General features: G+C 38.8%; 1 protein-coding gene and 1 long non-coding RNA gene across 25 annotated transcripts in view; one reads left to right on the top strand and one right to left on the bottom strand.

The window, feature by feature from the left end:
* ESRRG (estrogen related receptor gamma) overlaps nucleotides 1-10,436 on the bottom strand; it is a 483,548-nt gene that overhangs the window by 4,094 nt on the left and 469,018 nt on the right. The window lies entirely within an intron of this gene.
* The window catches only part of LOC308474388, a 43,561-nt gene that overhangs the window by 31,808 nt on the left and 1,317 nt on the right, over nucleotides 1-10,436 (top strand). For all 4 annotated transcript variants that reach the window (XR_013984673.1, XR_013984674.1, XR_013984675.1 and 1 more), the window contains one exon: nucleotides 9,779-9,848. This is a non-coding gene — a long non-coding RNA (uncharacterized lncRNA). The remainder of the gene's footprint in view (nucleotides 1-9,778; nucleotides 9,849-10,436) is intronic.

Raw genomic sequence — 10,436 nt, 5'->3', positions numbered from 1 at the left:
GGTTTATATAGATTAAGAGAAACTAGCATTGAAATTTGCATTGAAATTTGTATGAATATTTTCTTTTTCTTGACTTTTAAAAGCATCTTTTCATTAAGTTTTCTTCGTCCAGTTTACAGACCTGGACTGTGGGTTTTCAAAATGTATTTCCTAGATAATACAGAAAGCCCCAAACTCTAGGAACAAACCTTGAAAGTGCACCAACTATGTTTTCTAAAACTCTATGTGTATTTAGAATTTTTGGAAATTTACAGCACGTAGTGAGATTTGCTTAGATAAATCCAGGTACTTCTAATTTTATTTTGAGCAACAGGTGCTCCATAGTCCAGATATGTGGGTTCAGGATTTCTAATTTAAAACTACTTAAGTATCAGGTAAATACATCTGTTTAGAGACCTGGAGCCAGCCAGTCATGGTCTGATTTACTATAACTACTGAATTTGCCTGCTACTGAGGCTGGCATAGGCTGTGGAGTCCTCAAGGTTGATTGGTTTTTCTGTGGTGAGTATGGACAGTGTTTCAGAAAAAAGAGTACCTGTTATTCCCTGGCATCATTCCCTTGTTATGTCCTATAGCCAGTGCCAGATTTCCGTGTAAGCTAAACAAGCTATAGCTTAGGGCCCCACTCTCTTGGGCCCCCCCAAAAAATGTAAAGGGAAAAAAACCTGGATGTACATTTCCAAAATATTAGATAAAAAACAAATAAAATAAAACTTTTGTTATTGCCAATGTGTTTGCATTATTAGGTTTGTTATGAATAAAAAAATCATTTTAAGTTAGAGCTTAATAATTATTTCACTATTAATATACTTCTTCTTAATTGTATTTCAGTTCAACAATTACTTCAATAAAATACATATTTTGTTATGGGCAAATGGCTTTAGATACCTATTAGGGGCATAAATTACCATATACAGTAGCATATATTCAACACAAAAAACAGTCACAATTTGTTGTTGACGAAGGACAGCTGGACATATAAAGGGCCCCATTACCTTCAGTAGCTTACGGCCTCATCAAACCTAAATCTGGCCCTGCCTATAGCACTCAATCAGGAACATGAAACAGCAGCCCAGTCGCACCCTCACTAACCTTGGGTTGCATTCAGTTCACTGTGCAAGCAGAATCACTTCTGGGGGTGCAATGGGACTTCCCCGCCATCTCCTTTCCCTGTGTGTCCCTCCCTCCCTAATCTTTAAGAATCAACTTGGGGGCACAATTTATTTAAATAAATATATATTTAAGGAGAGCCTCTTGAAAGAAATCCTTGCATCAAAAAGGTTGATGAGGAACTGAGTCCATTATTTACAAAAATAAATGTGCAGTGTGGCAAAGAAAGAAAATGTTTCAGCTCTGAAAAATGTAGTTAATTATGTGCAAGTTTGGGTCATTTAGCACATTTTATTGATTCTGATGGCAGTTTATCAGTTATTACACATAATGGAGTCCTATGGGGATTCTACCTGTTTAAAGATTTCAGAGTTACAGTGACACAGGCCCTAAGAAGCATGCAGTTACAATATTATGCATATTCTATAACAACTTCATTTAAAAACTGGTCTGCTTCTATACAGCGAAGTAAAGTAAAATACCAAAATAAGAATGGGTCTTATGGTTGACCAGGAAGCAGAGGGCTGAAGTAAATTTTATCTGTAGATGAACTAGAGTTTGGAATGAGCAGTGAAGGAGCAAAGTTTGTCAATGACACCAAAGTAGGGATGGGTGTTACTTCTTTTCCCATTGGACTGAACTAATCCAACGCTCCAGAACTAGGTTTGTGGATGAGAACACAACTTTTGGTGCACCCACACTTTGCGATGCCATTACAATGCACAAAATATTCATTTTACATAAAAATGTGTACAAAATGTGTGATGAATGTACTGTGATGTACATACTTAACTTTAAAACTGTGTGCTTTATGTAAAATGCATATTTCTATGTTTAAAAAGGTGCACAAGATTCATACAATTTAACTGCAAACTTCCCATGAATGTCCATGAGGCAGAACGGGGATGAAATTAGTCTGCTTTAGTCCATCCCTACACCAAATCAAAGGTGCTTGAAACCCAAGGAGACTATGAGAACTCCAGAAGGATTTCTCTAAACTTAGTAAATGGGCAACAAGACAGTAGAAGTGGCTCAATGATGTACTGTTAGCCATTGTGGGAAACAGGGGACTAACTGGAACCATTGAACTAACCAGGCAAGGCTGTTCAGATCAGGAGCCAGGGGATGGTCTTTGCCAATGTTTCAAAGTGTCTCTAATCATCAGATGTCATTAGTTAATTTACATACAGCTTGATTCTATGTAAACCTCTTAAATTCTCAGTAAAAACAGGTATTCAAAAACATTCAAAATATTATAAAAAGAGCTAAGACACACACTTCTACATGTCTGGATAGGCTTACCTAAACAAAAATGTTTTAATCATGCACTTAGACCTATAATAATAATTTTAAAATCCTGCCCACCTTGCTGGGTTTCCCTATCCACTCAGGGCGGCTCACAACATATATAAAAACACAACAAAGCATCAAACATTAAAAAACAAAATATCCTATATGAACAACCAACCAACCAACCAACCAATCAATAGAAACCAACAACAACAACAATAACCAGTTTACAGCTATATCCAAATTAAAATAACTGCCAACCCCAACTAAACATTTAACCAACATCATCCCGATCAAAACAAAACAGAGGAACCAAAATTAGAGACGTTCAAAACATTTTAAACAGTTGCCCCAACCCAGGAGTTGCTCCAGCAATGTCCTTCCAGCCTCCCAGGAGCCTCTTTGGAAGGACAAAAGTGGCTTCAAATCAGTGTTAAGGTAAGTACAAATATGCATCCACGAATACAAGGGAATAATACAAAAATGAAATTAAAACAGCAACTATGTAAATAAAAAAAAAAAATCTACTGTGTATTTTGGGTCTATGGACCACAATAAAGTTTTGTGTGTGTGTAAATAAAAAAATAATACAGTACCATGCATTCCAAATTCTAGCATAATAGGATGATTTTTACTGTGGCCCTTATTGCTACCGTAAAAAATAAGTGAATGCCAAGTCAAAACAAATTTATTTGATTTTTTTTTTAATACCATGAGGAAATATCATTTTGAGTCACTATTTCCATGAGGACTAAATATCACACCTATAGTCTAATGGCACACATTATAAATCTTCCCAGTGCTTGGGCAATGTCAATCTGGCTGCAATGAACAAGTGGCCAATTAATTGTTTAGCTTTTTTTATTTATTTCAATATCCAACAGCTTTTAGCTTGCTTGGACAAAGGGATGTGAATGCTTCAGTAAATGGAAAGCCAGATGATGATCCCAGACAAAGCCACTAAAATCTTTTTTTGAAAAACTTTAAAATACAGTGGTACTTCGGGTTAAGTACTTAATTTGTTCCGGAGGTCCGTTCTTAACCTGAAACTGTTCTTAACCTGAAGCACCACTTTAGCTAATGGGGACTCCTGCTGCCGCTGTGCCGCTGGAGCACGATTTCTGTTCTCATCCTGAAGCAAAGTTCTTAACCTGAGGTACTATTTCTGGGTTAGCGGAGTCTGTAACCTGAGGCGTATGTAACCTGAAGCGTATGTAACCTGAAGCGTATGTAACCCAAGGTACCACTGTATACTAAATTTAAAAGATAGAAAACAAATCTTAAATGTATGGGTAACCCTGGAAGGTTTTGGGAGAAGTAAATACATTGCTTTGCTGGCAACTTTGGTAATCGTCAGGAAACATTTGTAGGGGGTTTGCAGCTTGATAATCCCCAATGGCAGTCTGGCTCCATTGTTCTGAAACTAGACCTAAAGAGAAGAACTGAGAGCCTGAACCACTTCCATCATCATTCAGCATTTGTACAGGATTTGCAGCTGGACAATTCCTCATTGCACACAAGGGAGTATTACTGCTGGATGCAATGCAGAAGTTACCAGCCAATGGTGGAGGTTGCTCTCCACCATAATATGGAACTGGGCAGCTGCTTGCCTGGGAAGTCTCACAAAACCCAGTTTCACCAACAACAGCTTGTACTGCAAGTCATAGAGGTGCTCTCCTGCTTGAGTGTTGCCGAAAGGTGGTTGCTAGAACCCTCCTCCATAGCTTTCAGGATGATGGAAGTTGTGCAGCTGGTAATATTGCTGCATGTGGGTACTTGGGCTGCTTCCTGAACTGCTTCTTGGACTGCTTCTTCTGTCACAACAGCTATAAGGAGCTGTAGCATGGTCCCTGATCATTATTTTGGAACCAGTCCTCTTTGTTCTGGCTCTTCTGTTCTGACCTATAACTGTCTGGCCCATATTTAGAAGGTATTGCCCACTGACTGTTCTTTTGCGTATGTCCAGTGGTGCTCTGAGGAAGGATTCGTCCATTCAAGAAATCTGCAGCATAATATAATTCTAGATTTGGCACTGCAAGACTTTCATTTTGTGGGATCTGCAAAGAGTTGCTCACTTCAACCTTGGGTTCTATCTTGACCAGATAAAACCTGACATTAACTTGTTCCATTTGGCCAGCACTGGAATAGGTAGAAAGGGGGGGAGGGGGCAGCAAGGGAAGGAGAATTATAGTAAAAACAAAACAAACAAAAAACCCCGGCACCAACTAATTTACAAGCATTTCTCCCTATTCTCAGCCATCCTCCTTTTCTGGTTGACAACAGCAACATTAGAGAATAAGAAGGCAGATAAGGCAAATGAAGAGAAGATAAGTAGGAAGGAGTGGAGAATGGATTGACTGAAAGATAAGCTGGAGAGGCTTGAACTGTGTACCATAGGGTAGGGGAAGCCATTGCAAAAGCCAGTATCTCTGGCCAGTTCATGAACTGAATTGCATGAGTGACGGGCACACATTGCCGCAGAATATTGACGGAGCCTGGTCCCCTCCTTGAAAATTTCAGGGGCCCTCAACATGGCATCCCTGACTGTGATAGAAATGAGGCAGCAGAGGGCTTTGAAGTCTTTGAATTTGTAAAACAAACAAACAAACAAACAAACAAACAAACAAATAAATAAATAAATAAATAAATAAAGTCACTGCTTTAAGCAGTTGTAGAGCTTCTGCTTCTTTTTTGGTAAAAAGCAACCTTGCAGTGTTCCACATTGAGAATGGTCCACTGGGAATCACCATAGTAGAGATTTGCCCCACCTGCACTGTAGCCACTGATCCTCCTGTGTCATCGCCCACAGGTCACTAGAGTACAAGGCGATCTATGGGCTCCACAGAGGTGATGAAGCCAATCCTTTCAGTGGCTCTGAACATTTCACCAGTCCTCAGTGAAATGAGAGCCGCAACAGGAGTACCTATCATGTCAGTCATAACCCCCCCCCAAGGCATTCAGAAATCCATCATATTCCATCAGTTTCTGAAGGTAGACCATCTCAACATGAATTGTTTTCACATAATGGATAGTTTTTAATTGTTTTCTTCCCTGATTTTACTGTGAAATGGCTTTAAGTTTTTTTATGGAAACTGATTCATATAGGGAATCGAATCAAATAAATAAATACATTTTCAGGCCGGCTTTCAAAGCAACTAAAAGCTGTGGCAAGTTCTACATACCCCAATTTCTAAATTAATGTTAAAGTTTTGCTATTGTTGAACTGGAATTTAGGAGAATGCCGGGAAAAGTAAACCCACAGAACAATGAAAATGTGGAAGAAATACCTACATCATAACCTGTGCAGCCTTCTTCCAGGTTGCCATTGTTCTATTACAAAAAAAATCTGTGTTTCTGAATCCTATAAACTGCAGCCAAGAATATTGACTGACTTTGCAATGGGAGAATGAAGCATGTATTTACAGTTTGTCATACAACTTAGCATACTTAAACCTGCACCTTTTGCGATGTATACTCAAGGGATGAATTATTCGATAACCTAGCTGAGTTGCATGGGAAGTAGACTGCCTTGAAAAATGAAAGACTGCTTGATTTCCACTCCATACAGTGTTATCTATCTGTAACTCATTTTCATGAGTTTGTTAAAGAGGCAGAATCAATACATTGAAAATCCCAGTTACAATATATTACACAGGCATGTGGCCTAACTGTTGGGGAAGATCCAGTTGTCTCAGCGATTCAGGCACATTCACCATTGGACATTGTTTCTAGAAAGAATGAATTCAAGGCAGTTCCACCTTAGAAAAGCACTAGGGCACAGGCATTATCAATTTATGACCCACATTTATTTCAAGGAGCTCAGGATAGCACACGTTTTCTCACTGCCTCCATTTTATCCTCACAAAATAGGTTATGGCTGAGAAACGTATTAGACTGAATGACTGACCAAAGGTCACCAATGAATTTTATGGCTGAGTCAAGACTTGAATCTGGGTCTCCCAGTCCTAGTCTGCTATATCACTCTGGCTATTAACTTCCCTCCACCCAACCCATTTTTCTAATCTAATTGGCATTCTTTAAACTTCCTTTAAAATTCCTAAAGATGTTTTTACATCTTTCAAGAAAAATCTAAATTTGCCTGACAATTCCACAAGTCTTAAATGTATAGGCTTGCAGAAATGGAAAAGGGCTTGGGTATAGGGCGGTATATAAATTGAGTAAGTAATAATAATAATAAAAAAGTTCAAAGGATGAATAAAAGCAGAACAGTCTGAAACTTGGGATTTTAACATTAGAAACTAGAAAACTGTGTTGTGAAGTAGAATAGCATTCAAATGGATAGTTAAAAAGGAACATTACTAAGGAGTTCTAATATGCACAGATTGTTCAAATGCATTGAATTTAAGCATGGTTAGTTTATGCCTCCTCAGAAACTGCCACCTCAACACTACTTATGGATATAGAAAGTGTACTTGAAAGATGTTGCTTTAATTTGCTTCAAAAGAAAGTAGTTCAAGTTGCCTGAGATTGCTCCAAACCTAGGGATTTTGTTGCCAGAATCCCAAAGTGGTGCTGGTGTTTCTGTCACTGTCCATGCAGGATAGTTAAGGTTTCTCCTCTACTCCTTTTCACCGAGAGCTACAGCAAAGATACATACTGGTACAGCACAAATGTCCTGTAAATTATGAGTCCGTTGAGCTTCTATAAAGTACCTGAATGAGAGAGAACTCTCGTTTCTCTCCAGAATGGCAGTCTGTGTTGTGGTCTCTAGCAACCAGCATTATGAACAGTCATAATGGTTTAATATGCCCTTTCAAGTGGTCCTACATTGCATCCTAATCCATCTCCTAAAATGTTGTTTTCACTGTGCCTCCTATTACAGTTGGCCTTCTGCTGCACTGTCTGCATTTCTTAACAATGGATGGTAAAGACAGCCAATTTTTCAAACACTCATGATCAAAGAAATTGCAAACTGTACTTTAAAAAAATGGCAACAAAAACAGAATGGCTGATTACATAAGGTGATATTTGGATGGATCACACAGGTGGAGTTCCAACTTTCCCAATGGGCTAGCCTAGCAGTACGGATGATCTGAAGGAGAAGAATTCATGAAGAATACTAAGATTTGAGTTGGCTTTCTTATGACTGCCATAGATACCTTCTAATAAGTTTGCTAAATGGCCAGGAAATAATGGTGATTCTTATTGTCTGAAGTAAACATAAACTAAAAACAGAGATACTAAACTCTGCAATGGCATTTTTAATGTCTGCTGTATAAGGTATTATTCCCATTCTAATCTCTAGTGTGACTCCTGGCCAGAAGAGGATGCTGCTCCCTTGCTTGCTTATTCAGTGGTTGTTAGATGGCATCAGGAGCCAATACAGCTTTGTCTGTCCATACAGAACCTCATACCTTTAGTCTAAGCAGCCTGTGTCTAGAGATAAAGCTGCTATCGGACTACCTACTGATGTTAAGCAGTCTAAGGGCTGCCAATGTCTCAACACTGTCTCCCCAAAAGAAACCACCGAATCTTTAGGTTAATTTTTCTCCACTTTTAAAACCTGCCACTCAAATCTTGTTTGATTTTACAAGGCAATGCCTCCACAGAAACCATGATCCCCCATTTTTGGTGTTACAGTTAAGAGATTGGGGAGAGGGAAATGCTTGGTTCACATTCTGATGCAAACCTACCTAATTCACATCTCCCGAATCAACACAGCTATCCTTTGAAATGCACACTTTTGTGGATTTTGCGATACAGTTCTCCAACCAAACCATAGGTGATAGATGGAGTGTGCACAAAAGTGTTTGTATTGGTGAAAACATTGCACAAAAATGCATGTTATCAAAAATGTCTTGCACAAATGTGTGTGTCCCTTGTAAACTGATGCAGAAATGTGCACACTGAACTTAGGACTAGAAAAAATGAGAAACTGACAGGAACAAAAATTGACAGATTCATGTATTGCTAGTTACAAAGAGCAGCTTTTTAAATAGTTCAGTCAATGAGAGAAGGTATCTGTATCAGTTGTGCAAATGGAATTTGAAATTCTCTGGCACTTGAACTGATTGGGCATGCAATGCTTTTTAAAAAGCCTCTAGCCTAAAAGTACAAGCCACTATTTCTTTCTTGATGAAATAATTAAAAACAAACAAACCTGTGAACCTACATCCTTCCATTTGGCACTGCCCAATCAATAAATGGGAGCACTTAGTAAGAACACTAAGAGGCAGAGAGAACACCTTTTATTATGTGCAAACCGTTCACCTGCCTGTATGCCTGAAGTAATTGGTACATACATGCTTTGGAAAATATTCAAAGGCATTTTTTCTGCGTGAGTAAAAAAAGCACTCATTGGTACCAAATTGTTTGTTGCACACATTACACAGCCAAGGACTGGCATTCCCCACCCCCAAGCCAGTGTTTCCAGATTACCTGCCAAGGGCCCTTATGGGATGGGATATATAGAACCAATGTACATCATCAGTGTTTTTGGGTTATGCAAATCAATTGATTATGGTTATTATCAACAGCATACAAATGATATTGCACTCAAATCAAGTGGTTTGGTTTTGCTAATGACTTATCATGGGCAGATATCTCTCTGCACTAACCAGAATGGGTAACATTATGACCAGCAACTGTCAATGTACCACAGGGGACTTCATTGTGAGAATAAAAATGGCAGGGAACTGTGTACATCACTCTGAGCTCTTTGGAGAATGGATGGCATAAAAATGTACTGAAACAAAACGAAACACCCACAGGTGGGAGTTCTGTATCTTTGCAGATATGAGGAAGGTTGGGAACACTTGCCTTTGGAGGACACATGCTAGGCAAAGCAAATTCCCTTTCCACCAACCACCTGAGTCCAGTGCTTAACTGGGTAACATCATAGATGGAGGCTGAATTTCAGAAGACACAGGAAAGGGAGAAACAGCATGGCTGCATCATGCCAGCCTCATGACCATTACATTACCCTGGAAAGCTTACAGGGGCTCTTCAAGCTGATGAAACTATAAACCAGCAGGTCTGGTGACCCATTTTCCCCCATCTCAATTTAAAGCTGGAGGTGACAGTGAAAACTTGGGGACAGGATGGGATACTGCATTAGAACACATATGGACCTCCCTTCTCTCCCAAACTAAGCTGCCGACAGCCAGAAGTCTTGTACACAAGCCTCCTGTTTAAAACCATTATGAATTGGAGTTATAATGCTACTGATATTTTTATGTGCACAAGTCTTATATGTTTATGCATGGGTGGAACAGGGAGGGAGGGAGGCAGGAAGGAAGGTTACCGTTAAATCAGTTCACCGATTTAGAGCATAAAAGAACATTAATTATTATTGAATCAAGCCAGATGTTTATGCTAAGCTGATAATTTCAATGAATGTCATATTAAATCTCTGCAGGTCAGACTGAAATACTGTCTCAATCACCTCCAAATATGCAGAGGTTAGCTGCCTTTGAAAATGTTCAAAAGTAAGTATTTCTATAGAAACTGTACTTGCTTTCTAGCTTTATAAATATTTCACCTTATCAGTACCTATAACATTTCTTTCCAGTAATATAGATACTATATGATGGTTCCTATTATCTTAGAGAAAGATAAATTTGAGACAGCCACTAGAACTAGGCTGTGTATGACAACAAAACCTACATACAATAGCAGTGTAAGAAAAAAAAATTATGAGTAATCTTTTGGTTTTGCATTTTATTTTTTGGAATTAAAACCCCAATTAAAATGCAAAATGCTAGATCCCATTATGAAGACAAATAGGAAAGTACAACTTCATTGTTGAAAACAATTTTCCTCCTATCAATCTGAGGATTCATGCATCAATATTGTAGATGAACTGTTAATTACAAAATCAATTAAAAAAATTATTTCTAAAAACAGTCACGCATTCTGGCTCTCGGGGGGGCAATTTGGGCAGAAGGTCTCATCTCACTAGGACCGCGCCAAATCACAAGTCGTCATCCACAAGTAAGCAAAAGCAATCTGGTTTTTCATTTTTCAGCGCGGCTGAGCCCAGCCTGAGATTGATCGTCACATATGGCCCCAGAAAA

The sequence above is a fragment of the Podarcis pityusensis genome (assembly GCF_964106645.2).
Source record: "Podarcis pityusensis genome assembly, chromosome: 3".
In the NCBI taxonomy this organism is placed as follows: domain Eukaryota; kingdom Metazoa; phylum Chordata; class Lepidosauria; order Squamata; family Lacertidae; genus Podarcis; species Podarcis pityusensis.
The sequence above is the reverse complement of the archived record's forward strand: the minus strand, read 5'-3'. Positions and strand labels throughout refer to the sequence as shown.